This window comes from Triticum urartu, chromosome 1, assembly GCF_003073215.2.
Source record: "Triticum urartu cultivar G1812 chromosome 1, Tu2.1, whole genome shotgun sequence".
Lineage (NCBI taxonomy): Eukaryota > Viridiplantae > Streptophyta > Magnoliopsida > Poales > Poaceae > Triticum > Triticum urartu.
Genome location: NC_053022.1, coordinates 320,423,119 through 320,449,472, shown reverse-complemented (window position 1 = coordinate 320,449,472; position 26,354 = coordinate 320,423,119).

Below are 26,354 nucleotides of genomic sequence, written 5' to 3'. Positions count from 1 at the left end.
ATTTCTGCTTGTGGGCCAAATTCAGCCCATGGTTACAGTCGGCCCGTTTGTGGTCCGTTAATACGTTGGGCCATTTTCATAGCGTCATCAAATACGGCCTATTAATGATGGCCCGTTATGGTCGGCCCATGAACGGACGATTCCAACTCTAGCCTGTTTACGGCCATAATGCGGCCTGTTATTGGCCCATGTTTGGCCAATCGATCATACGGCCCGTATAAGGCCCATTGATGATACGGCCCGTAGAAGGCCCATTGTTTCTACGGCCTGTAGAAGGCCCATTGTTTCTATGGCCCGTAGAAGGCCTACTGTTTCTATGGCTCGTAGAAGGCCCACTGTTTCTATGGCCCGTAGGAGGCCTAGTGTCACTACAGTAAATATTAGCCCATGGTTATTGTGGCCTAGTTTTAAAAAATAGGTTATTGCAGCCACTAGCAAACCGTGGAAAAAGAACTGCACTGACTACAAGCAAACAAATAAACAAGACAACAAGGAAATAAATAAGAAAGAAACTTATGCTAGGCTATCACGGCTATTACACATATTACATCCACTGGGCATCAAAGTTCGCCACCAGTGCAAATATAGGGAACAATCAGCATGTAAACGCCGCAGCAAAACAAGTCCAGAACTGAAACCACTTCAGAAGAGTTCAAGAAAAAATATCCAGGGTACCCATAATGCAGGCAAGATGCTTAGCAAGCTTATTAACTTTATCTTGTTTGGCGCTTAAATCCTCCAGCGCTTGCTGTTGCACAAGAAAGTACGCATCTGAATTCTGCAGGGACTTCCTCAGTCCTACGGCTTCTTGCCGCAGCACAGTTGACTGATGCCTTTCAGCTTGTAGCTGAGACTGAAGAAGCCGAAGTGATTCAGGCAGCGAGTTCGAAGAGCTTGTGCCAGCGGTACTGGCCAGTAATTCGAACACTACATCAACGCAGGACTGTGGGGTTTTCTCACTGTCTACAAGATCGTTTTTTATCACCTTTCTTGGAGACCAACAGGGTTGTCTCACTATCTTGAACCTTATCTGCATTACTTTCTCTACCATTGCATAGTGGGGTGCTCTTCTCCAATATTCTGTTTGCATACTACAAGAGAAACAAGTAGACACATCACAGGTTTAGCTTGTAGTATACGAAACTCATTTTGGTAAACCGGTTCAGTAGTAAGGTGGACAGGATAACAGCATGAAACAAACATATATCTATGTACTATGGTCACTGTATTGTCCATATCATTCTAGTTTATGTTCCCTAATCAAGATAGAGACACAGTTCAACTCATATATTTTTAAGACACAGCAGCATAGACAGAATATAAGTGTGAGAAACTACACAGCATTGGCAGCACTTGTAATGTGCATCACATGAGAACATAACTGTTTATACAACTTAAACTGAAATCAATATAAAGCAAGAAGTTAGAACAGCAATCCAGTTAAAGAAATAGGTTTAAAACATACATGTTGCGCCATTGGAGTTTCAATTGGATCCTTCAAATTCGAAAGTAGTTGGTATGAGTAAATACAGTGATGCAACAACAAAGGAGTATGGACCATAGCTACAAAATCTGACCTGAGAACAGTTGCTCTTCTGCTTTAAACGTGGAGTTTGGGTTAGCTGTGTTGGTCTTCGTGCTTTGGGCACTGCAGTAGCTTTACAAACTGCTCGTGTGGGGGTACTCTGTGGTGGACATGGTGCTTTGTAAACTATAAGTGGGTTACTATCCGCTGGGGTTGCGGTTAGATGGGTTGTAGCTGGTTCTCTGCCCAACGGTGTAAGTATGCAATCTGGAAGAGTCTCGATTATGTGTGGTGGGGCTAGTTTGTGGGCCAGTACAACCATGGTTCTGTCTGCATCGACGGGTAGCACTGTCTTTTGTGAAGAACGGGTTTTTGCTCCCTTAGATACTGCCATCACCCCCTCCAATTCAAATGGCTGATAAACAAGAAAAGAAATTGAACGTACAGACATTGTATGATAGACAGATGTGGTAATTCACATATATGTTGTCTAACCAAACAGGACAGCATGACACAATTTCACATACATGATGCCTAACTAAACAGGATAGCATGACACAGTTTCAGATATATGATGGATAACTTAACAGGATATAATGGCATAATTCAACATATGATGAGTACCTAAACAGGATGACATGACAAAACTATATGATGTCTTTCTAAAATAGGTTGGGATGAAATAATTCACATACATGTTGTCTAAGTATACATGATGGCATGATATAATTGACATAATCGATTCATACACTAAGCAGCTGGCACTCGCATGTATGATCTCTAAACTAAGCGGATAGAATTCAATATTGTGCATATGATGTCTAAACTAAGCAATGCAAGACACCATATGCATCATATGAGAAATATAAACATTGCAACTTAGAGCATACACCTCAGGTGGGATATAGGACTGGTCATCTATCTCTAAATCCTCCTCTAAGGAGCTCCCTGTAACCATCGAGATATATGCTTCAACATGTACCATTGCCTGCTCCGAAGACCTTGTTTTCACTCCAGATTTTTCCATAACCGGCTCAAATGGCCGATACACATGAAGAGTAGTTCAATATACACAGATTGTCGACAAATGGAATACGTAATGAAAAAAAGATGGCATGAGATAATTCACATATATGATGTCTGGCTCCATGGAGGTGCATAATTCACATATATGATAACTGGCTGAAAAACATGGCATTGCATAATTCACATATCTGATATAGAAATCAAACAGGAGGCATTCATACAAAGCATGTCTAATCTAAGCAGATGGCATGGCAATGCAAGACACCATATGCATGATATGAGCAATATAACCCAGCCAAGTTAGAGCATGCACCTCGGGGGGGGATACGACTGGTCATCTCTCTCTAAATCCTCCTCTGAGGAGCTATCTATAACCAGCAAGAAATCTGCATCGACAGGTAGCACTGACTGCTCAGAAGACCTTGTTTTCACTCCAGATTTTCCCATGACCGACTCAAATGGCTGATGCGCAGGAAGAGTAGATGAATGTATAAACATTGTTGACAAATGGAATACATTATGGAAAAAATATGGCACGATACAATTCACATATACAATGACTGGCTAAACAGGATGGCATTGCATGATTCACGTATATGATGCCTGGCTAAAGAAGATGGCATTGCATAATTCCCATATACTCCCTCTGTTCCTAAATATTTGTCTTTTTAGAGATTTCAAATGGACTACCACATACGGATGTATATAGACATATTTTAGAGTGTAGATTCACTCATTTTGTTCTGTATGTAGTCACTTGTTGAAATCTCTAAAAAGACAAATATTTAGGAATGGTGGGAGTATGATATAGAAACCAAACAGGTGGCATTCACACAAAGCAAATCTAAACTAAGCTGATGACATAGAAGATGTATAATGTAAGCAATGCAAGGCGCTATATGCATGATATGACCAACATCAGCATGCCAGGTTAGGGCAAACACCTTAGGTCTTAAACAGGCATGGTCGGCTCCTTCTGAATCTGCATCTGAACAGTTATCTTCCTCTGGAATACAATCTGGAAATGCAGGAGGGGGCACTTTGCCCACCATGGAGCGGCGTCTGCATGACATTATATTCGCACGCAACGGTCTTCTCTTTTTCTCTACATGTTCAGTACGATTGTGTACAATATCTGACATGCATAATAATAAAAAATAGGTAGATTTTGTAAGGCCTAAGGGGTGCATGCAAAAATCAAGACTGATGGTAGCAAACGAGTGGATGGATCCAAAACTAATGATAGCAGGTAGATTATAGCTTCAGTTTAAAAAGATAGACAATGGATCATCTATTGTTTGTTGCCCACCCAACATGAATCACATAGAAGACCCCAGATGAACCAGATAGTAGACAGATACTATTCGTTGCTGGCTCGATATGAGACCCATGGGAAATTCAAAACTCAAGATTGAACGATAAAGTAGCAAGTAATAGTAACCGATGTATGACGTAAGAAAACACGAAAGACTACGACCTCTCTTCCGGAACTGTGTAGTACTCAGGTTCATCTGCTCAGTCGATGATGGTAATGCAGTTGGCATGGCTGCCGGCAACACGGAAGGCAATCCGAGGCGGCGAAAGGGAGTGTGCAGGGGGGATCTCTGCTGCAGTGAACGCTTCTGTCGATGGTGCACCTTAGGTGGGGTGGATGATGGCACGGTAGGAGCAGGACATAACACATAGAGTTTTCTTTGACGCCTATCTGAAAATGAAGTAAATCTGTAAGGGCTCCTTAGAATTGGAGGATTCTATAAACGCAGGGACAGTAAAAACACAGGAATAGGATAGGAATGCGCGTGCAAAACAGAGCATTTGGAAACATAGGATTTCAGCAACCTAGGTGTTTGGCTCACATGAATTGGAAGAACAGAGGAATGGAGAAACAAAGTGATGCCACGAGTGTACAACCTCTTTGGCATAGCCTTGTGGACCTCAACATCATTGGGTTGGACGTGGAGGATGGTGATGATGCTGGTGTGACTGTCGGAGGCGGGGAAGAAGATTTGAGGCCTCTAGAAACGGCGCCGAGGGTACTTGAGGGAGTCCTGGATTAGGGGGTCTCCGAACAGCCGGATTATATCCTTTGGCCGAACTATTGGATTATGAAGATACAAGATTGAAGACTTCGTCTCGTGTCCGGATGGGACTCTACTTGGCGTGGAAGGCAAGCTAGGCAATATGGATATGCATATCTCCTCCTTTGTAACCAACCTTGTGTAACCCTAGCCCTCTCCGGTGTCTATATAAACCGGAGGGTTTTAGTCCGTAGGACAACATACAGTCATACCATAGGCTAGCTTCTAGGGTTTAGCCCTCTGATCTCGTGGTAGATCTACTCTTGTACTACCCATATCATCAATATTAATCAAGCAGGACGTAGGGTTTTACCTCCATCAAGAGGGCCCGAACCTGGGTAAAACTTCATGTCCCCTGCCTCCTATTACCATCCGCCTAGACGCACAGTTCGGGACCCCCTACCGAGATCCGCCGGTTTTGACACCGACATTGGTGCTTTCATTGAGAGTTCCTCTGTGTCGTCGCCGTTAGGCTTGATGGCTCCTTCCATCATCATTAGCGATGCAGTCCAGGGTGAGACTTTTCTCCCCGGACAGATTTTTGTATTCGGCGGCTTTGCGCTGCGGGCCAATTCGCTTGGTCATTTGGAGCAGATTGAAAGTTACGCCCCTGGCCATTTGGTTGATATCCGCGGAGACTTGATCTTCGACGGATTCGAGCCTCTGCCTTGTGCGTCATGCGGTCATGATGAGTACGATTTAGCTCTACCATCCGACAGTGTTCAGGAGATCACACCGGCAGCCGTTCCGACCCTCAATTCGGAGCCAGTTGCGCCGTCCATGGACGGGTGGATGGACCCCGCCATGGAGGCCTTACCCTCATCGGCGATCGAGCCAAACATCGACCTTACTCTGCATGAGAGCCGTGTTGACAAACTGCCGGATCTCTCTCCGCCCACGAACTCCGAACCGCCTGCGCCCGTTCCTAGTGAATCCGATTGGGCTCCGATCATGGAGTTTACCTCCGTGGATATTTTTCAGCACTCGCCCTTTGGCGACATACTGAACTCGTTAAGGTATCTCTCCTTGTCAGAAGGATCCTGGCCGAACTATGTCCGGCAGGATTGGGATGCGGACGACGAAGAAATTCGCGGCCCGCCCACCACCCACTTAGTAGCCACTGTCGATGACTTAACTGACATGCTCGACTTTGACTCCGAAGACATCGACGGTATGGACGACGATGCCGGAGACGAAGATGAACCACTGCCCACAGGGCACTGGACAACCACCTCATCATACGATATATACATGGTGGACACACCCAAAGAAGGCAATGGCGACGAGACAGCGGCGGATGACCCCTCCAAGAAGCAACCCAACGCCGACGTCAGCGGCGCCGCTCTAAGTCCCGCCAAAGCAAAAGTGGTGATACTGGCACAGGAGATAATAACACTCCGGATAGTGCCGAAGATAACAACAGTCCCCTCTAGCAAGATTTAGAGCAGGAGGATGGAGGAGCCAGCCCTCCTAAGAGAGCGGCAGATGGAGAAGCGGAGGATGATAATTACATGCCCCCTCCGAAGAAAAGGCAAGCCTTGGCGATGACGAATTTGCCGTGCCAGAGGATCCCGCCGAACAAGAGTGCTTCAAGCGCCGGCTTATAGCCACGGCAAATAGCCTTATGAAAAAGCAGCAGCAGCTTCAAGCTGATCAAGATCTGCTAGCTGACAGATGGACTGAAGTCCTCGCGGTCGAGGAATATAAAACCGAGCGCCCCTCCAAGAGTTACCCAAAATGCAGGTTGCTACCCCGACTGGAGGAAGAAGCGTATGACGCGGCTGATCGGCCACCTCGTGGCTGCGATAGAGAGGCATTCCAGGCAAAAACTCAGCCTGCACCCCGACGCCATTCAAATAAAAAGGCATGGGGAAATACGCTAGACCTGCGAGACGTATTGGAGGACAAAGCAAAACATGCAAGATCGATCTACGGATCACGAGGGCGCGCCACTATGCGAGACGATAAACGTCATGCTGGATACAATAAAAGTCAATCCGGCCGGGCCGAACACAGCGGGCAAGACCCATTCGAGCTGTGTCGCGATATAGCCCAATGCAGAGGCGCCGCACACCCCCTATGCTTCACAGACTAAGTAATGGATCATCAAATCCCAGAGGGTTTCAAACCCGTAAATATTGCATACGACGGCACAACAGATCCTGCGGTATGGATCGAGGATTTCCTCCTCCACATCCATAGGGCCCGTGGCGATGAATTACATGCCACCAAATACCTCCCACTAAAGCTCAAAGGACCAGCGCGACATTGGCTTAACAGCTTGCCAGCAGAGTCCATTAGCTGTTGGGAAGATTTGGAAGCCGCATTGCTCGACAACTTTCAGGGCACTTATGTGCGACCACCAGACGCCGATGACTTGAGCCATGTAATTCAGCAGCCAGAAGAATCGGCCAGGCAATTTTGGACACGGTTCCTAACAAAGAAAAATCAAATCGTCGACTGTCCGGATGCAGAGGCCCTAGCAGCCTTCAAGCATAACATCCGCGACTAGTGGCTTGCCCGGCACCTTGGACAGGAAAAGCCGAAATCTATGGCAGCCCTCACGACACTCTTGACCCGCTTTTGTGCGGGAGAGGACAGCTGGCTGGCTCGCAGCAACAACATATCAAAAAACCATGGTACTTCGGATACCAAGGACGGCAATAGCAGGTCACGTCGCAACAAACACAAGCGCCGCATTAACAGCGATAATACTGAGGATACGGCAGTCGATGCCGGATTCAAAGACTCTAAACCCGGTCAGCGGAAAAAGCCATTTAAAAGAAGCACTCCGGGCCCGTCCAGTTTGGACCGCATACTCGATCGCTCGTGTCAAATACACGGTACCCCTGACAAGCCAGCCAACCACACCAACAGGGAATGCTGGGTCTTCAAGCAGGCCGGCAAGTTAATTGCCGAAGATAAAGATAAGGCGTCACACAACAATGACGAAGAGGAGCCCGGGCAGCCGAACACCGGAGGACAGAAGAGGTTCCCCCCACAAGTGCGGACGGTGAACATGATATACGCAACCCACATCCCCAAGAGGGAGCGAAAGCGTGCGCTCAGGGACGTATATGCGTTGGAGCCAGTCGCCCCAAAGTTCAACCCATGGTCCTCCTGCCCGATCACCTTCGATCGCAGGGACCACCCCACTAGTATCCGGCACAGTGGATTCGCCGCACTGGTCTTAGACCCAATCATTGAAGTATTTCACCTCACTCGAGTCCTTATGGATGGCGGCATCAGCCTGGACCTACTTTACCAGGACACAATGCGCAAAATGTGTATAGACCCCTCAAGGATCAAACCCACAAAAACGACCTTTGAAGGCGTCATTCCAGGTGTAGAGGCCCATTGCACAGGCTCAATTACAATGGAAGTGGTCTTCGGATCCCCGGATAACTTCCGAAGCGAAGAATTAATCTTCGATATAGTCCCGTTCTGCAGTGGTTATCATGCACTGCTCGGGCGAACCGCATTTGCGAGATTCAATGCGGTACCGCATTATGCATACCTCAAGCTCAAGATGCCAGGACCCCGGGGGGTCATCACAGTTAACGAAAATACAGAGCGCTCTCTCCGCACGGAGGAGCACACTGCGGCCCTCGCAGCAGAAGCGCAAAGCAGCCTCTCAAGGCAATCCACCAGTTCGGCGTTTCAAGACCCGGACACCTTCATACGCGCTCGGAGTAATCAGCAATTAGACCGCCTGGCACGGTCTGAGCTCGCGTAGCAATGCGACCCCAACCCCGGCCCAAGCCAAACAGCGAAATTTGTGCTACACGTACATAATTACGCATTAAAAATACCATGGGCACAGGTGGGGAGGGGGGCACAACTATTTCACGCTCCAAAACGCGGCCTAAACCGCACTAGGGGCTTCCCGCTTTGTTATTTTTCTCTTTCAGGACTTTAATCTCTGGAAACCTTGTCCGGCGGCATGATTGCCGAACACATGATGCAGCAACCAAGAGAGGCAGAAAGCTACGTCACACCACGGAACTCCCAGGTGGATTACGATAACAAGTGAAATATTTGCTTTAATACTATTCCTCAGCTTGCACTTGGAAGGGACATAGTCCTACTTTTTTCTTATCGCAGTATCTGTATCATTGTGCTTTAACGCACCTCTTTGAATAAACAACACATAACATTACGACTATTATGGCATTATTGTTATATATATATGTGTTCATTAATGACGCCTTGCAACCGTACACTTTGGTACGGCCAACACACCAGGGGCTTAAGTACCCCACAATATTGTGTGAGAAGTCCGAACACTTCAAAAATGTGGCACCCCGAACTTATAGCATTATATGCACCAGCTCTGAATCATGTCTTTGGTCAAATGTTGGGTTTGCCCGACTCCTATGTTTTGGTACCTTACGTTCCGCTCTATCGGCTAAGGTAGCGCTAGGAGAACTACCGCGATTGTGCCCCGGTTCTGCTGGGCTAAGCACCTCAGTAGAGAAAGCTAGAACTGACTGTCATGATAAGGCGAGAGACTGGTCGCTGTTCGGCAAGGTTTCGAGTCCCTAAAGACTTATGCAGCTTAGAGCGAGGAGTCGGTCCTGTCCTGCTTAAAGGCGTGTATCGCGCCCCGAATTCGGCCTTCCGAATACCAGGGGCTTCACCAAAATTTAAAATTATAGAATTCTATGGCTAAGTGAGAGTGATAAAGCAGTATTAGTCTGGTTGCCTTGTTCGCTGTGCTGAGCACCTCCCTCGAAGGACCCAACAATGGGAACAAGAGTGCTCAGGTTTATCCCGAACACCCCATCACTCGCGGCATGGCGGCAGAAGCCGAGGACTAGCCATCTCTCAGATTGGATAAACAGCCAAACAGAAGGTAATATTTTAAATTCAAACAAGCGTTGCATAGCGCATATGAAACAAGTTTTCATCATACAGGATCACACGAGCAAGTTTACTCAAATATTACATCCTTTGAACATTCGTCCGCTACAAGACGGGCACCCTTTAGGACACCATCATAATAAATTTTGGGGGTGCGATGCCCCTTGCCTTGCGGCGGTCCCTCCTTGATCAGCTTCACCGCGTCTAGCTTGGCCCATTGCACCTTCACGCGGGCGAAAGCCCGGCGTGCACCTTCGATGCAGACAGACCGCTTGACGACCTCCAACCGTGGGCAGGCGTCCACAAGCCGCCTCACCATGCCGAAGTAGCTGCTCGGAAGGGCGTCGCCAGGCCACAGCCGGACTATAAAGCCCTTCATGGCCTGTTTGGCTGCTTTGTGTAGCTCGACCAGCTGCTTCAGCTGGTCGCTCATAGGCACCAGGTGTTCGGTCCCAGTATACTGAGACCAGAACAATTTCTTCGTTGAGCTTCCCTCCTCGGCCTGGTAAAACTGTGCGGCATCCGACACGCTGCGGGGCAAATCTGTGAATGCTCCTGGAGAGCTCCGGATTCGGGTAAGTAATAGGTAATTTGGGCGGCCTTCCTTTTCTTGTCTCCCCTGCCTGGAGGGGGAGCATCTTCTTCTTCCTCTTCGTCTTCGGGGGAGGAGTGTGCCGTGAAGTCATCAGACGGTGAGTCCGATGACGCCTGGCGTCGGGAACTCTTTCGGGTGCCCTTGGCCTTCTTGGTCTTCTCCGGTACCGTATAAGGAGCCAGAGTCAGCATCTTCGCCAGGAGAGCGTCTGCTGGGCCTTCGGGCAAAGGAGCCGGACAGTCGATCTGTCCGGCCGTCTCCTGCTAGTCCTGTTAAAGGTACGGGAGCTTAGATCCCGCATAGAGTCAAACTATGGAAAAACAAGTATCCTGTGAGAGGTAAAACAGCTTACCGCGCTAGCTTGGTGCTTCGCGTAGAATCCGCGGTCCTCGGTAGTGGGAGGGGGAACCTCGGCACTCTTGAATAGCACCTTCCAGGCATCTCCGTGAGTTGTGTCGAAGAGCCTGTTCAGAGTTCGGTGCTGGGCCGGGTCGAACTCCCACAAGTTGAAAGCTCGTTGTTGGCACGGGAGGACCCGGCGGATGAGCATGACCTGGACCACGTTGACAAGTATGAGCTTCTTGTTCACCATGTTTTGAATACATGTTTGGAGTCCGGTCAGCTCTCCCGAACTACCCCAGGACAGGCCCTTCTCTTGCCAGGAGGTGAGCCGCATGGGTAAGCCATATCGGAACTCGGGGCCGCTGCCCATTTAGGGTCGTGCGGCTCGGTGATGTAGAACCACCCCGATTGCCACCCCTTTATGGTCTCCAAGAAGGAGCCCTCGAGCCATGTGACATTGGGCATCTTGCCCACCATGAGGCCTCGCAAACAACGATAAACGCCGAGATATTGAGGATGAAGTTCGGGGCCAGATCGTGGAAATCCAGGCCGTAGTAGAACATGAGCCCCCGGATGAATGAGTGGAGAGGGAATCCCAGTCCGCGGAGGAAGTGGGTAATGAACACTACCCTCTCGTGGGGCCTGGGGGTGGGGATGAGCTGCCCCTCATCTGGGAGCCGATGCGCGATGTCGTCGGGCAGGTATCCGGCTCTCCTCAGCTTCTTGATGTGTCCCTCTGTGACGGAGGAGACCATCCACCTGCCTCCCGCTCTGGACGTGATTGGAGAAGGTCGAGGTGGGAAATGCGGACTTGGGCGCTGGAGCTTGAGTGTGTGAAAGTGGATGAGCGAAGGAGGAAGAAGGCGTGGATGAAGAGGTGAATCCTTGTCCCTTTATATGGGTGGCCGAAACTATGCGCCCCCACTAGCCTGGTAAAACTCGCTTATCCCCCAAGCGCCGTAATCAATGGCGCGGTTGGGTTACCCATGCCCATATTGATGAGAATCCCGTGATAAGGGGACACGATCTCTGCTTTGATAAGACGTGTCAAAAAACTGCCTCGCGTTATGTGCGGGGCTAGTTAAAGGAAACTGTTCGAATAATCACCAGGCCATGACATAATGTCGTGTTGCCAAGACGTGTCAGCAGATTAGATTTGTGGAAGTATTATTCTCTCTACGGTGGTATGTGGAACTTATTTTGCAGGGTCGGACACTATCCTTGTATTCAAATTCTTCTGTGATGTATTCGGAGGAGGAACCCGCCTTGCAATGCCGAAGACAATAGTGCGCGCCGGACTCATCGTCATTGAAAGCCTGGTTCAGGGGCTACTGAGGGAGTCCTGGATTAGGGGGTTTCCGGACAGCCAGATTATATCCTTTGGCCGGACTATTGGATTATGAAGATACAAGATTGAAGACTTCGTCTCGTGTCCGGATGGGACTCTACTTGGCGTGGAAGGCAAGCTAGGCAATACGGATATGCATATCTCCTCCTTTGTAACCGACCTTGTGTAACCCTAGCCCTCTCCGGTGTCTATATAAACCGGAGGGTTTTAGTCCGTAGGACAACATACAGTCATACCATAGGCTAGCTTCTAGGGTTTAGCCTCTCTGATTCTGTGGTAGATCTACTCTTGTACTACCCATATCATCAATATTTATCAAGCAGGACGTAGGGTTTTACCTCCATCAAGAGGGCCCGAACCTGGGTAAAACTTCGTGTCCCCTGCCTCCTGTTACCATCCGCCTAGACGCACAGTTCGGGACCCCCTACCCAAGATCTGCCGGTTTTGACACCGACAGTACTGCTCCGCTGTGATGGACGGTTCCGTCGTTGGAGCAGCTCCACTAAGGTGTACGGCGACGAGGCTGAAGCATGACAAGACAGACAATGTTAATCTGAAGTGGGACCCTAATATCATCTGCAATAGATGATGTAAAATACATCACCAAAAAGTGCTAGATGTAAAACGCATCAGCCGCGCCACGGCCGCTCCGACAGATGTTGTAAGTACTGTTCACTCTGAACTTAACTGAAGAAAATGAACTTCACATTCGAAACGGAATTTTACTGTCGAAACTGATTGAACTAGTAACAAAGCATTGCAATAGATGTTTAGGGCGTTCGAGCACTAGTAGCAGAGAAGAAGTGATCTAAATCAGCAGATGCTCGAGCAGGGAACGCACTAGCAGAGAGCAAGTCGTGCAGTAGCACCGCGAGCGAGTGCTAAAGCAGCAACTCCTGTAGCTGCCGGAGGTCATGCAGCAGAAGCAGCGCAAGCGAGAGCAAGAGCAGAGCAGTAGAACGAACGAAAGCAGGAGTAGTGCAGCAGCGCGACCGACAGCAAGAACAGAGCCGCAGCGCGAGCAAGAGCCGGAGCAGCTACAGCTAGTGCCGTTGTGGAAGTCTCCGCCGAGGAAGCAACGACATGGGGGAGAGACGCCGGGGATGATGTGGCCGGCGATGGCACCGTCGATGGAGACACGCCATGTCTGCTCGGTATCAAGCACCGGCAGCCCCGTGAGATCGAATAAAAGATAAAATGCACCGGTGAGTGCAGAACCTCCATGGTGGTGCCGAGTTGACCTCGGCTTCATCGGAGGAATTGGTGAGGGTGCTGCGGTTCCAGTGGGGCAGGTCAAGACGGCGCTGTGGGGATTGAGGTGGCGCGATAGACAAGGCGAACATCGGGGCAGCTCCTTGGAGGTGGAGGATGGGGCGGCTGATCCGGCGGGACGACGAGATCGACAACGGATCCTTAGCCGGTGCGGTGGATGAGGGACGGCGAGCTGTTGCGGTGGACGACGTAGTCGGGGAAGAGTCTCCGGCTGGGCGGCGGTCGGGAGGCCGATGGAGGAGCGTGGGGTTTCGCGGGTTTTGGCGGCCTCGGTGTACGAATGGGGGGCGAAGGGGGAGGGGGAGCCAAGCTTAGGGACGCGCTTGTCCGAAATGTAGGGTAAGTTACCAGCGTACCCCCACCGGTTTTGACACCGCAACGTGGAGCTTCATTTCCGGCTAAGGGGTAGAAGGGGGATTTCGCGTGTTTGGGCTGCGGGAGCGATTTCAGATGAGGAGGGAGTTCTCGCACCTGTCCAAATTTTGGGATAACAAGGCGCGGCGCGGGTTGAAGAAGCGGAGTTTCAAAGCAGGTGAGACAAAAGATACTCGAGCTTGAAAATTTCGGGATAACAAGGTGCGGATTCCTTGTTCGGCAGAACAAACTTAACGTGTAAAAAAACAATTCATACAAGACACAAGAGAGTCATGTCCCCTTTTACTATATTGCTATAGATGCCATTGAAAAAACTACAAGAAAAGTGTAAAAAAATCGGGAGAACAAGATTACCCTGCACAGTACCAAATTGATTCGCACTTCCCTCAACAACAACAAAAAACAAATCAATTCCCACCAAAGAAAGAGTAATGTCCCTTTTTATATGATTACAGATGCCATGATCTCGAATTTCAATTTTTGAATCCACGTTATGTTGAATTCGAATATATCGTTAGGTGACCTTGCGGTTTATAATTGATGTAGTCGTACATTTTGATCTTCCATCATATATGAACATTTTACTCCACCTTGTGAACATATATATTGTCGTCTACCATATGGACTAAATTTGAATCAATTTTTCTTATTTGAATACGATTGTTGTCAAGTTATACAATAATTTAAATATTATCTTGATAACAAAAAACATACATATAGCAGTAATCATATTTCACTATGAACTACATGTACCATACGCTCTCCAATTCAAATATTTGTATCCATTTTATGTTGAATTCAAATCATAGTACATTATTGGTCTAGGTAGCGAGATGTTTGGGATAATCTAAACCCTGTTTTCATACGTATAATTTTTGGTTGAATTGGGACAAGTTTCGGTATAAGCCTCTTGCAAAACCGGAGATTCTCTCAACAAGCCTCGTGGTTCTGAGAGGGAACGTGTCACCTTTGTGTGCGAAGCGATATACGCTGCCTCCCCCTGATTTTATTTACAGAGGCAACATAGAACTATATGAGTGCCTTGTTAAATTTTGGAATTATTTCGGGTTCATTTGGCCTTTTTATACATTAATTGAGTTTCTGGACTTTTAATGTGCATAATCTAAATATGAATTGCATGCACATGCTCCGGTGCACCAAAGTGGGTTGAAAAATCACATGTGTGTCCTTGGTTGAATTTCTAGGTCCCATGGAAGAAATGAGAATGAAATTCAAACATCTGGGCGTGATGACTCGGCCGAGAACATCGAGAAACTTTGATTTTAAATTCATGTAAATCCAAAACTCGTCCGGAAATCATGAAACTTGGCATGGTGTCATGTCATGGCACTAACATGTTGTGGTAAAAAATTGGGCCGATTTGGAAGCTCATGGTTCTAAGAGGGAACGTGCCACCTTTGAGTGTGAAACGATATACGCTGCCCCCCGCTTGAGTTTCTTAACAAAGGCAACATAGAACTACATTAGTGCCTTGTTAAATTTTGGAATTATTTTGGGTTCGTTTGTCGTTTTTATACATTAATTGAGTTCCTGGTCACTTAATGTGCATAAGTCAAATTTGAACTACAAGCACATGCTCTCGTGCACCAAAGTTGGTTGAAAAATCACATTTGTTTCCTCGGGTGAATTTCTAGGTCCCATGCAAGAAATGAGAATAAAATTAAAACATCTGGGCATCGTGGCTCGGCCGAGAACATTGAGAAACTTGGTTTTAAAATTCTTGTAAATCCAAAACACGTCTGAAAATCATGAAACTTGGCATGGATGTCATGTCATGGTACTACCATGTTGGGGTAAAAAAAATGGCCGGATAGGAACAAATTTTGGTATAAGCTTCTTGCAAACCGAAGCTTCTCTCAAGAAGGCTCGTGGTTCTGAGAGGGAACGTGCCACCTTTGAGTGCGAAACGATATACGTTGTCCCCCTTGAGTTTATTTACAAAGGCAACATAGAACTACATGAGTGCCCTGTTAAATTTTGGAATTATTCCAGCTTCGTTTGGCCTTATTTACACATTAATTGAGTTTTTGGTCATTTAATGTGCATAATTCAAATTTGAACTACAAGCACATGCTCCCGTGCACCAAAGTTGGTTGAAAATCACATTTGTGTCCTGGGGTGAATTTCTACTCCCTCCTTCCATCTATATAGGTCCTAATGCGTTTTTTGAGGCTAACTTTGACCAAACGTTAGAGCAATAATATATGACATGCAACTTACACAAAGCATACCTTCAAATTTGTATGTCAAAGGAGCTTCCAATACTATAATTTTCATAGTATACATATCATGTGCTATTAATCTTGTCAATAGTCAAAGGCTATCTTGAAAAACACATTAGGCCCTATATAGATGGAAGGAGGGAGTAGGTCCCTTGCAAAAAATGAGAATAAAATTCAAACATCTGGGCATCGTGGCTCAGTCGAGAACATTGAGAAACTTGGTTTTAAAATCATGAAACTTGGCATGGTGTCATGTCATGGTAGTACCATGCCGTGGTAAAAAAAATTGGCTGAATAGTAACAAATTTTGGTATAAGCTTCTTGCAAATCGGAGCTTCTCTCAAGAAGGCTCGTGGTTCTGGGAGGGAACGTGTCACCTTTGTGTGCATAATTCAAATTTGAAATACAAGCACATGTTCCAGTGCACCAAAGTTGGTTGAAAAATCACATGTGTGTCCTTGGGTAAATTTCTAGGTTCCATGCAAGAAATGGGAATGAAATTCAAAATTCTGGGCGTCGTGGCTGGGTTGGAAACATTGAGAAACTTAGTTTTTTAATTCCTGTAAATCCAAAACACGCATGAAAATAATGAAACTTGGCTTGGTGCCATGACATGGCACCAACATGCTGTGGTAAATTTGTAGTCCGATTTGCGAAGGCATACACATTAACAATCAGCAAAGTCATTTTGGAACAAGTGTTGTCACGTTACAATTGGAAACACAAGTATTATTGAAACCGTGGGCGTTCTACTTACTAGTACCATTTACGTGCCGCCACGCGTCCCCATTTAGTATTAGCTAGGAGGCGCTGTACAGGGTAGCTATTTGAGTACGAGAGGCGTGCGATCAGACCCCTGCGCGTGCCTATTGGGAGGAGAGCCCTTTGACCTCCATTTGCCGTCCACCTCTCTCCCAAGGTCCCCATTAATGGCGCCTGAGCCTCTGTTTAATGGCGTGGCTATGTCTCACTCGACTGTTCTCCCATAGCTTGGCCACGTTGTGCGGCAGTGGGGACGCCCCCGCTCTGATGCAGACGACCGACCCGGCGATAGGCGCGCCGATGTCGAGCACGCCGCCAACCAAGAAAAACGCGTGGCGGTTCTCCTCCGCGAATAGCAAGAGCCGTGGCTCCGACAGTGGCACTTGCAGCTGGAGCACCTTGCCGTACTGGATCCTGTGCACGGGCATGGGATGCGCGGTGCTGATGTGGTGGTAGAGCGCCAGTGGCGGGCCTTCGTAGCCGCAGACGGGCACGGGGCATTTGCAGGGCGCGAGCGGACACACACTTTGGTGAACGGCGAGCTTGTGGTAAGTGACGTAGAGCCCACAGCCTTCGTGCGGGCACTCCACCCTCACCGATGAAAGGACGGAGTCCACCGCCGTGTTCCTCACGTCGAAGCCACCGCCTCGCTCGCACTTCTGGTACTGCTGCTAGTTCCCGGGGCGCTCGACACGGCAGTCCGCGCAGGCCAGGTGCCCTCCCTTGCACTACAGAAATCAATCGAACAACACATCAATCAAGAAACTTGCACCTTGCTCAATCAGCCGAACGGACGAGGTGTATTCAAACCTCATACACTGGAGGCGTCAAGGGGCGGAGGCACAAGGGGCAGTGGAGCACGGTGAGGTCCATCGAGACCTTAGAGAGCTCCATCGTCAGGTCCTATTCGGTCTGCATGATCTCGCCCTCCTCATGCACAACCATCTCTCGACTTGGGCCGGGGTATTACAAAGCTTTACCATCACATATTTTATACTACTTCAAGGTGCATTAAATCAACACATGCAAGTACTCCCTCCAGTCCTTTTTACTCCGCACATTAGCTTTGTCTGAAATCAAAGTTTGCTAAGTTTGACCAAATTTATATTTAAAAATATTAACATCTATAACATCTAATAAATATAATATGAAAATATATTTTGAGATGGATCTAATAATAAATATGTTGTTATGTGAATGTTAATAATTTTTTGCATAAATTTGGTCAAAGTTGGATGAGATTGACTTCAGACAAACCTAATATGCAGAGTAAAAAGGACCGGAGGGAGTATCAAAAGGAGAGTCACGGCATGCATGCATGCGTTGTAATTAATGCATCGGTAAACGTAAATTATTGAAATATATCGAGTGCAGTGCTTTGATGTGTCGCGTCAACTCGTACATCAACGAGAAGTTTGATTATCCTCTCCCTCGCGGACTTAACTGCACCTGCCTTTGGCTGTATGAAAGGTTGGCCACACACCTGTTGGGCCCACCAGTCATACACGCAAAGGCAGGAGCGTCCCTCCCTTGCCCATGAGCGTGGTGGCTGGCAAGACTAGGAGAAGCTTTCGCTACACGCTCTCCCTCCCGCACGTGGTGGACATGCAGCAGTTCAATCGGTGTCAGATGGCCAGAAGCATACTGTAGTACTCCTCCAGTGCAGTAGTACTCCATCATTGTTCGACTTCCCGAAGAGGCCAAGAGCCAAGCGCAGCCCGGACGCTCGTGTGGCAGTTTGATGTGTAGAGTAGTCTAGGATAGCACGTACCGTGCCTATAAGCTTAAAATCGTTGGGGTCGGCTCCATGCTATGTGGCCGTCTCAAAGTTTAAAAAAAATAAAATAGTCTTCTGGCCCTACCTGACACCCTGGTGATTGTAGTTTGCACACTCATCTGGTCAAGACAGGAATATATATTTTAATTTGTTTTTTTTAAAAGGGGGGACTCCCCGGCCTCTGCATCAGAACGATGCATACGACCACATATATTTTAATTTGTGGTGGGTAAATGTTAGAGGTTGCAGCAAATATATTGTACACTGCGGGTCTTTCATCCAAGTTTAGAGGCAAGCATGTGGGGCTAGTGCTACGATGTGTCGCGTCAACTCGTACAACGAGGAGAAGCTTGATTTACTACACGCCTTGTCCCTCACCCATGCCCGCGGTTTCTCGCAAACGAGGACATGCTTTTTCTTAGTAGTACTTCTACAACAAGCTATCTGTCCCGCCCGTGGTGGACGGACATGCAGCAGTGGATTCGACACTATAGAAGTAGTAGTAGTATCATCATTGTTCGTCTTCTCGAAGAGGCGAAGAGCCAAGCGCAAATCGAACGTTGCAGTTGCGAACAATGGAGCACACATATAGCCAGGCTCTTGCATGAGACAAAATTGCTATGTGAGCCCACTATACTAGTACGTACAACTACTTGCTAGTATAGCCCCACCACTCCAATCCATCTACTCCCAAGTCTCTGCGCAACACTGCTCACTCCAATCCAAGACCAAGTGACCAGAAGCCACAAGCACCTTTGGAGGTGATGGACGCAAGCAGTAGTTGGTTGTGCCAAATCGTCCAAGGCGCCGGCCTGCGGCCCCGCACCGCGCAGCATTTCTAGATGGTGCTGGCGACCGCAGGCATCGTTCACGTGGTCATCGCCGCCGAGGGAGGAAACGCACAACTGCCGGAGGGGCCCGATCCTCTGCCTATGCCGTTCTCTCCGACACAGCGTTGGCTCAGGAGGTCGTCCGACCCTTCTTCCTCCCTGCCGTATTGTCCGCAGATCCGACCTGCCGCCGCCGACATCCCGGTGACCCTCAGGTATAAGTTCTTCGAAAGCGGCCTTGCTCTACTGCCCCAGCTCCCCACGTGTCTGCATGTGCATCTTTTTCTACTCCCACCAGCTCTTCCAAAGCCACTTCATGCATTCGAATCTAGGGCTTTGTTCAAACAACGAAGAAAGGGGGAAAGTTGTAGCATGAATCTAGGACTTGATTCAAAGAGGAAATAATATGGTGAAAGTAGTAGAGACCGGATACCCAACCGGTCTCTTGGTTGAAAAGGGAAATAATGGGAAAACGCAGTACAAACTAGATAAGGAACGGATCTATTATTGGTTGAAAAAAGGATAGAAAGTGGCGGCTGGTGGACAAGTCAACAGAGTATGTCTAGGATTAGATTTGCTGCCATCACATAGTAAAAGGTCTCCAGGATTAGATTTGCTGCCCTCACATAGTAAAAGGTCTCAGGATTAGATTTGCTGCCCTCACATAGTAAAAGGTCTCAGGATTAGATTTGCTGCCCTCACATAGTAAAAGGTCTTCAGGATTAGATTTGCTGCCCTCACATAGTAAAAGGTCTCCAGGATTAGATTTGCTGCCCTCACATAGTAAAAGGTCTCTAGGATTAGATTTGTTGCCCTCACATAGTACAAGGTCTCCAGGATTAGGTTTGCCGCCCTCACATAGCATGAACAAACTCGGCATCACCACTTTATGCCTCCTTGTAGGTACATTGTGTTGATGCGTCCACTGTCGCATGTCCTTATACCAACCTTTTGCTGTTGTTAATGTAAGGGCGCATGTAAAATGAAGCGATCACACTGTTACCTTAGGGACATGTCTAACCAGTGTTATTGTTAATCTAATGCCTCCAGTGATAAGATGCAATTAAACTATGTTACAAATGGCACTCCTGCTGTTTTCCCCAGTATGATAAGTAAGTTGCTCCTTTACTCTGCTGAGTGTCCTGGTGTCCCCACGGTCCCATTCCCTTAAACCAACTCTAGCTGCCGTTGATTTACTGTGTCTGGTAAACAAGCAATGCCACCATTAAAGTAATCCCATATTTGAGGAATCTCATTGTTGATCGTAATGCTTCTGGTAACATGAAGCATTGCTGACGTTTTAAAATTTCTATTGTCCTTGCGTGATTGCCATGAACATAATTAAGATGCTTCTTTTCATTTTGTATATGTTTCGTATATTCTTATTGACCAGCAATTGTTTACTTTCTATCTTTTTGTGTAGATAGGGATATCCATTTCACCTTGTTGCTATTGTGACCTTTTGGTGAACTGCACAAAACACTTTTTTTTGGAATGAGTGTCTCGTGCAGTTCAACTAAAATGTCACGTGGGCAACATCTCTCAATTTTGGTGGAACTGCACAAAATGGTGATTGGAGTTTCCAAAATCTCCGTCAAGTTCTGCTGGTAATCTCGTACAACATTTTATTAGCCTTTACAAGATGGAGCCATCACTGTCACCACAATGGCACTTTATTTTAGTGGAACTGCACAAAAGGATAAGAAAATTATAGTTGCACCTTACATGAGCCGGACAGCCAACCTTAATGTTCCTCAATTTTAGTGCAACTACTAAAGAAGAACTTGTCAGCTCACAAGAGCATGTACTTCTTGCTAGCTGAATGATGCAATCTTTGCTTCATTTCAGGTGAACTGCAGAAAAAGGTGCATGAATTGAATCATGGAACTCCAGGCAGACCTCATCCAAGTAGAGCTAGAGGTTGAGTTCAAGGAGGCCGCTATTAAAGCGAAATCATGCTCTCCTGTCTCCTTGTTTGTGTTGTGCAAACATGCTGTGCAAACAGGAATACTCAACTACAGATGTTGTGACGGTCAAGAGCATTCGCCAAGTTCTTCGATTGTATGACCTGGCTAGCCAAGATGGATTTAATCCCGATATTCACTTTATCAAAAGGCTCTAATGGGTTGGTTCTGAATCTTGCAAGCTGGGAATTAGTGAGATGTGTAGGCATCTTTGCTGTACTTACTATTTGAATCTTATTTGTTGGTTCTGAATCTTGCAAGCTGGGAATCAATGAGATGTGTAGGCATCTTTGTTGTACTTATTATTTGGATCTTATTTGTTGGTTCTGAATCTTGCAAGCTGGGAATCAATGAGATGTGTAGGCATCTTTGTTGTACTTACTATTTGAATCTTATTTGTTGGTTCTGAATCTTGCAAGCTGGGAATCAATGAGATGTGTAGGCATCTTTGTTGTACTTATTATTTGGATCTTATTTGTTGGTTCTGAATCTTGCAAGCTGGGAATCAATGAGATGTGTAGGCATCTTTGTTGTACTTATTATTTGGATCTTATTTGTTGGTTCTGAATCTTGCAAGCTGGGAAACACGGCATGATGATGCAGAGGACAACAACCATAACAAACAGTTCAAACTTGGCAGTATTATCTTTGTGAAAGTGTGACAAATGTGCTGATCGTGTGCGTCCTGAGAATAATAATTCTAATTGTTGTGCATGTTGATCCTATGGCACTGATAGAATGAGCGAATGCATTGCTTGTTTTAAGTATAAATTTCTATTAAAGCTAATTAAATTTAAGTAAAGTGACCACTAACTCCTGTTATTACAGTACCAATACAGACCCGCTCGTGAACCGACGTGTGGCCGAGGGTGCATCTTCTGCCGGGCGTGCAGCGAATGAGGGAGGGATAGTAATTGTTGTTGCCTGTACACACTTAGCTTACTGTTCAAGCCAGTTCCCCAAGAGCTGAAAAACGAACTGCTGCCGCCTACACACTCGTTCACTCAAAGAGACTCCAATGGTGATCCGAGGGGTGAGCCTGCTGGATATGGACTTCAGCAAGGAGTTCCCCTTTGAGTCTGCCATTCAGTCCTATGGCTGCACCAAGTTGAATGTGATGTACACCAACGATACGGACTCGGTGAAGCTCTGCCTCACCTCAGTCCTATGGCTGCACCAGGTTCTGGAGCATTCGCCCGTTTCATTGGCAGCGCTGACTGCACCTTCACTATGGTGGAGAGAAGGAAGAATGTGACGATTCGGCCATCTGGTGCAACAAGCTTGTCGACATCTAGAAGCAATACAAGATCATTAGCAACGGGCAGGAGAAGGACTCTGTGGTTGACCTCGCTGAGACCATCATCGGCCCCTGATACGCCAACATGAAAGAAGACGACCTGAACATGTGGGAGGTACCTCTGAATCTAGCCTACATAACCTACGCGGCCAAGGACGCATACGCATCCTACGACATCTATGGGCAGATCTTGGACATGAGGGCGTGTCTGCTTCCCGTAACCGACGAGTACACGGACAGCCGCAGCATCATGATCAAGCGTGCCAGGAAGGTCTAGCTGTTGTACTTTATCTATTTATAAGCACCTTTATCATCTGAGTTTTTCATGCATTAGCCTATGTGTCGTAATTATCTGTTTTGTCCGAAATATTTCTTTTAAGAACCCATTAACCTGATTGCTTTTTTAGTGGCTATTTGCTTATGTATGTAAACTAGTTCACTAGTCCGTAAAAAAAACTAGTTCACTCGGCTGCCGTGCTTTGAATCTCCTTCCTCCCAACATATTCCTCTCCTCAGGTGGACCCAGCAGGTCTCTCAATTTTCTCCCACTTTCTTTTTCGATGTAAACTGAGTTTTCTCCCAGTACTTTCCCCTAGAACCAACTCAATTGTCCCACGTCTAGCCTAAAAAATAATAATACCCCACATACTATTTACTCATCAAATTAAAATGATATTTTATTCCATAAGTTGAAAGTTCTTACAAAATAATAATAATAATTGTTTATATATAACTTGGCAAGTTAACTCCTAGTGATTGCGTACATAAGCTTGCAAAGATTTTACTGGCGTGCAATCATGTGTTTATGTTTTTATAACATTTCTCCGTCTAGCCCAACATGATATTTTCACCCAGCCCAGCAAGTCCACGGATTTTGAGAAAAATGCAAATGGGATTTAAATGGGCTGCATAGATGCTACACCATTGTTTCACCCAGCCCACCAAATGGACTAAAAAACAAATGGACTGGCTGATATGTGGGCCAGTAGGTCGAGGCCTAAGAAGGCGTTGGATTTACATCCAATGCCTGGCATTCTTCTTTAATCTCTCGTCTTCTTGCTCCAGCCGCCCAAAGCAGCGCCGGTCGTGTCGCGTGCTCCTGCCTCTCGTGGCCAGCTGTGATGCCGCGGAGGCCTCACCGCCCCCTACTACTCCCACCGTTGGCCCAGGGTATCCCTCTACTCACCCACACCCCCTCTTATTCTGCAGCGACAGCAGCCTCACGCCGCAGCCAAACCAGTGAACCCTCGTACTCCTCTCCGTGTGGGCATCCACTGCAGCGTCTTCCCCGGCTTCGCGTCATCCCTTTCCTAGGCCTCGCCGTCGTCCACCGCCTTGGTGCTCTCGGCGCAGTGTGGTCAATGTGGTCAACGACCGACTTCCAAAGGAAGAGTACTGTACATGGAGAGGCTGAGAGCTGGGTCCATGGCCACAGCCCAGTTTTTTTGTGATTTGCCAAGTAAGTCGCTTTGTCAGGCCTGTTGGGCTGGAAATCTTTCAAGACAAGGAGAGCTTCATTCGGCTGGTCGAGAAAATGGCCTATCAGTAATGAGAAATGGGCTGTACATTTTTAAAACACTTCAAACCGGCAATAAGTTTCAAATATCTTTTTTTTCATTTTGAGATTTTGAATTACATTAATTTTTATGCGTGGAGAATTTGTTGGATTTTATATTAATATACATTTATTTTTAAAATCAATTTGAATGTGAGTCGAAATTTCGGGATTAAAAACAGTTCGGACCACACAGAAATATGCAAAATTTCGTATAATTTTTTAACAGTGGCCACAATATGGGCTGTAATGCTAACAAAAAGAATATGGGCTCCAAAAAAACCTTAAGAATTAGCAAATGGGCTGTAAATTATTAGAAATAATAGCAGATGGGTTGTATGCTGTTTTCCACAGATTTGAGGCTTTCCTAAAAAAAGGTTGATGCACAAGCAATGACTGTTGGATGTCCATCGAACGGCCGTCGTGCTTCTTCAATATCTGCTCTTCCTGCTCTAGCCGCTCAAACAAGCGCCGGCAGGACTGCCTGCTCCCTCCTCCCCGTGGCCGGCTGTGCTGCCGCGGAGGCCTCACCGCCCCACTGTACTCCCATCATTAGCCTAGCCATCCCTCTACTCACCCACACCTGCTGTTATTCTCCGGCGACGGCAGACGAACCAGTAAACCCTCATACAGTCGTACTCCCCTCTGCATGCGAAACAACTGCCGAGTCTTCCCTGCCTCCGTGTCATTCCCTTCCTAGGCCTCGCCGTCGTCCACCACCCTGGTGCTCTCGGCGTGGCCTGGTCAATGTGGTCAACGACCAACATGCATCTAAAGTGGACTGTACGTGGAGAGGCCGACAGCTGGGTCCACGGCCGCATGCAAGGAAATGCCTCCTTATTACACGCAAAATAATGATTCCTCCACCTGACATCAGGGACCCACCGAAAGGGCCTCTGTATTTTGCGAAAAAAAACGTTACCACCGCTGACAGCTCGGACCCACCAGCTATATCTCCGCACGCAAGGAAGTGCCTCCTTATTACGCACAAAAAAATGAATACTCCCCCTGTTAGCTGGGACCCAGTATAGTGGCAGGCTGACTTGTGGGCCTACTAAGTTGACGGGGACGGAGGGCTTTGTCAACTTAGTCAATATGCACGATTCTAGCTCCAGTGACCGTACGATGTCCATCCAACGGCCGTAGTGCTTCTTCAACCTCTGGTCTTCTTGCTCCAGCTGCCCAAACCAGCGCCGGTCGTGCCTGGTGCTCCTGCCTCCATGGCCGGCTGCGATGCGGCGGAGGCCTCACCGCCCCTACTACTCCCACCGCTAGCCAGGCCATCCCTCTACTCACCCACACCCCCTGTTATTCTGCGGTGATGGCAGCCTCACACCGTAGCGAACAACTGAACCCTCGTATTCCTCTACGCGTGGGCATCCACTGCCATGTCTTCCCCGGCTCCGCGCCGTCCCCTTCCTAGGCCTCGCCGTCGTCCACCGCCCTGGTGCTCTCGGCGCGGCGTGGTCAACGTGGTCAAGGAACGGCTTCCATCGGACGTGGACTGTACGTGGAGAGGCTGACAACTGGGTCCACGGCCGCAGCAAGGAAGTGCCTCCTTATTACGTGCAAAATAATTATTCCTCCACTTGACAGCGGGGACCCACCGAACGGGCCACCGTATTTCGTGAAAAAAACGTTTGCCCCTGACTGCTAGGACCCACCAGCTACATCTTCGCATGCAAGGAAGTGCGTCGGGGCAAAAAAAATGATTCGCCCCCTGACTGCTGGGACCCACCAGCTACATCTTCACAGGTAAGGAAGTGTCTGACAGTCGGGACCCACCTTGTCGAAGCATACGTAGCGTTGTCATTCTGGTCGTGAATGTGTACATACATATATACTGGTGGATGTAGAGGCGCGCACGTGTCGTAGTAGAGGCGCGCACGTAGCATGTACACATATGTACAGCGGCCAGGGTGCAAGAAATAAAATACAACCACGAATGTGTACATACGGGCGGGGTCTCAAATGTCTACTCGCGCATACGTACGGCCAGGGCTCGTGTACATGGCTGGGTCGGAACGGAGAAACAGCATCGTCGTCGTGTTCATGGGGAGACAATGGAATGCATTGTGTTCATGGGGAGCCAACGGAATGCGTCGTGTTCATCGGGAGGTAACGAAACGCGTGGGAGCCAACCGGCTGGGTCAGAATGGAATGCGTCGTCGTGTTCATCGGGAGGGCTTGGACGGAACATGCGATGGAAACGAGGCCCGGCGTACCGCACAACGGAGGAAACGGACCTCCTACGTTCGAAACGGGGTCCTGTTGATCGGGAGGGGACTGGTGTACCACAAAACGGAGGAAACAGACCTCCTACGGTTGAAACGGGGGTCCTGTTGATCGGGAGGGGTGTGGCGTACCGAAAAACGGACGAAATGGACCTCCTACGGTCGAAATGGGGGTCTTGTTGATCGGGAGGGGTGTGGCGTACCGCAAAACGGACTAAACGGACTTGTGTTGGAGCGCTACAATCGAAACGGGGGTCCTGTTCATCAG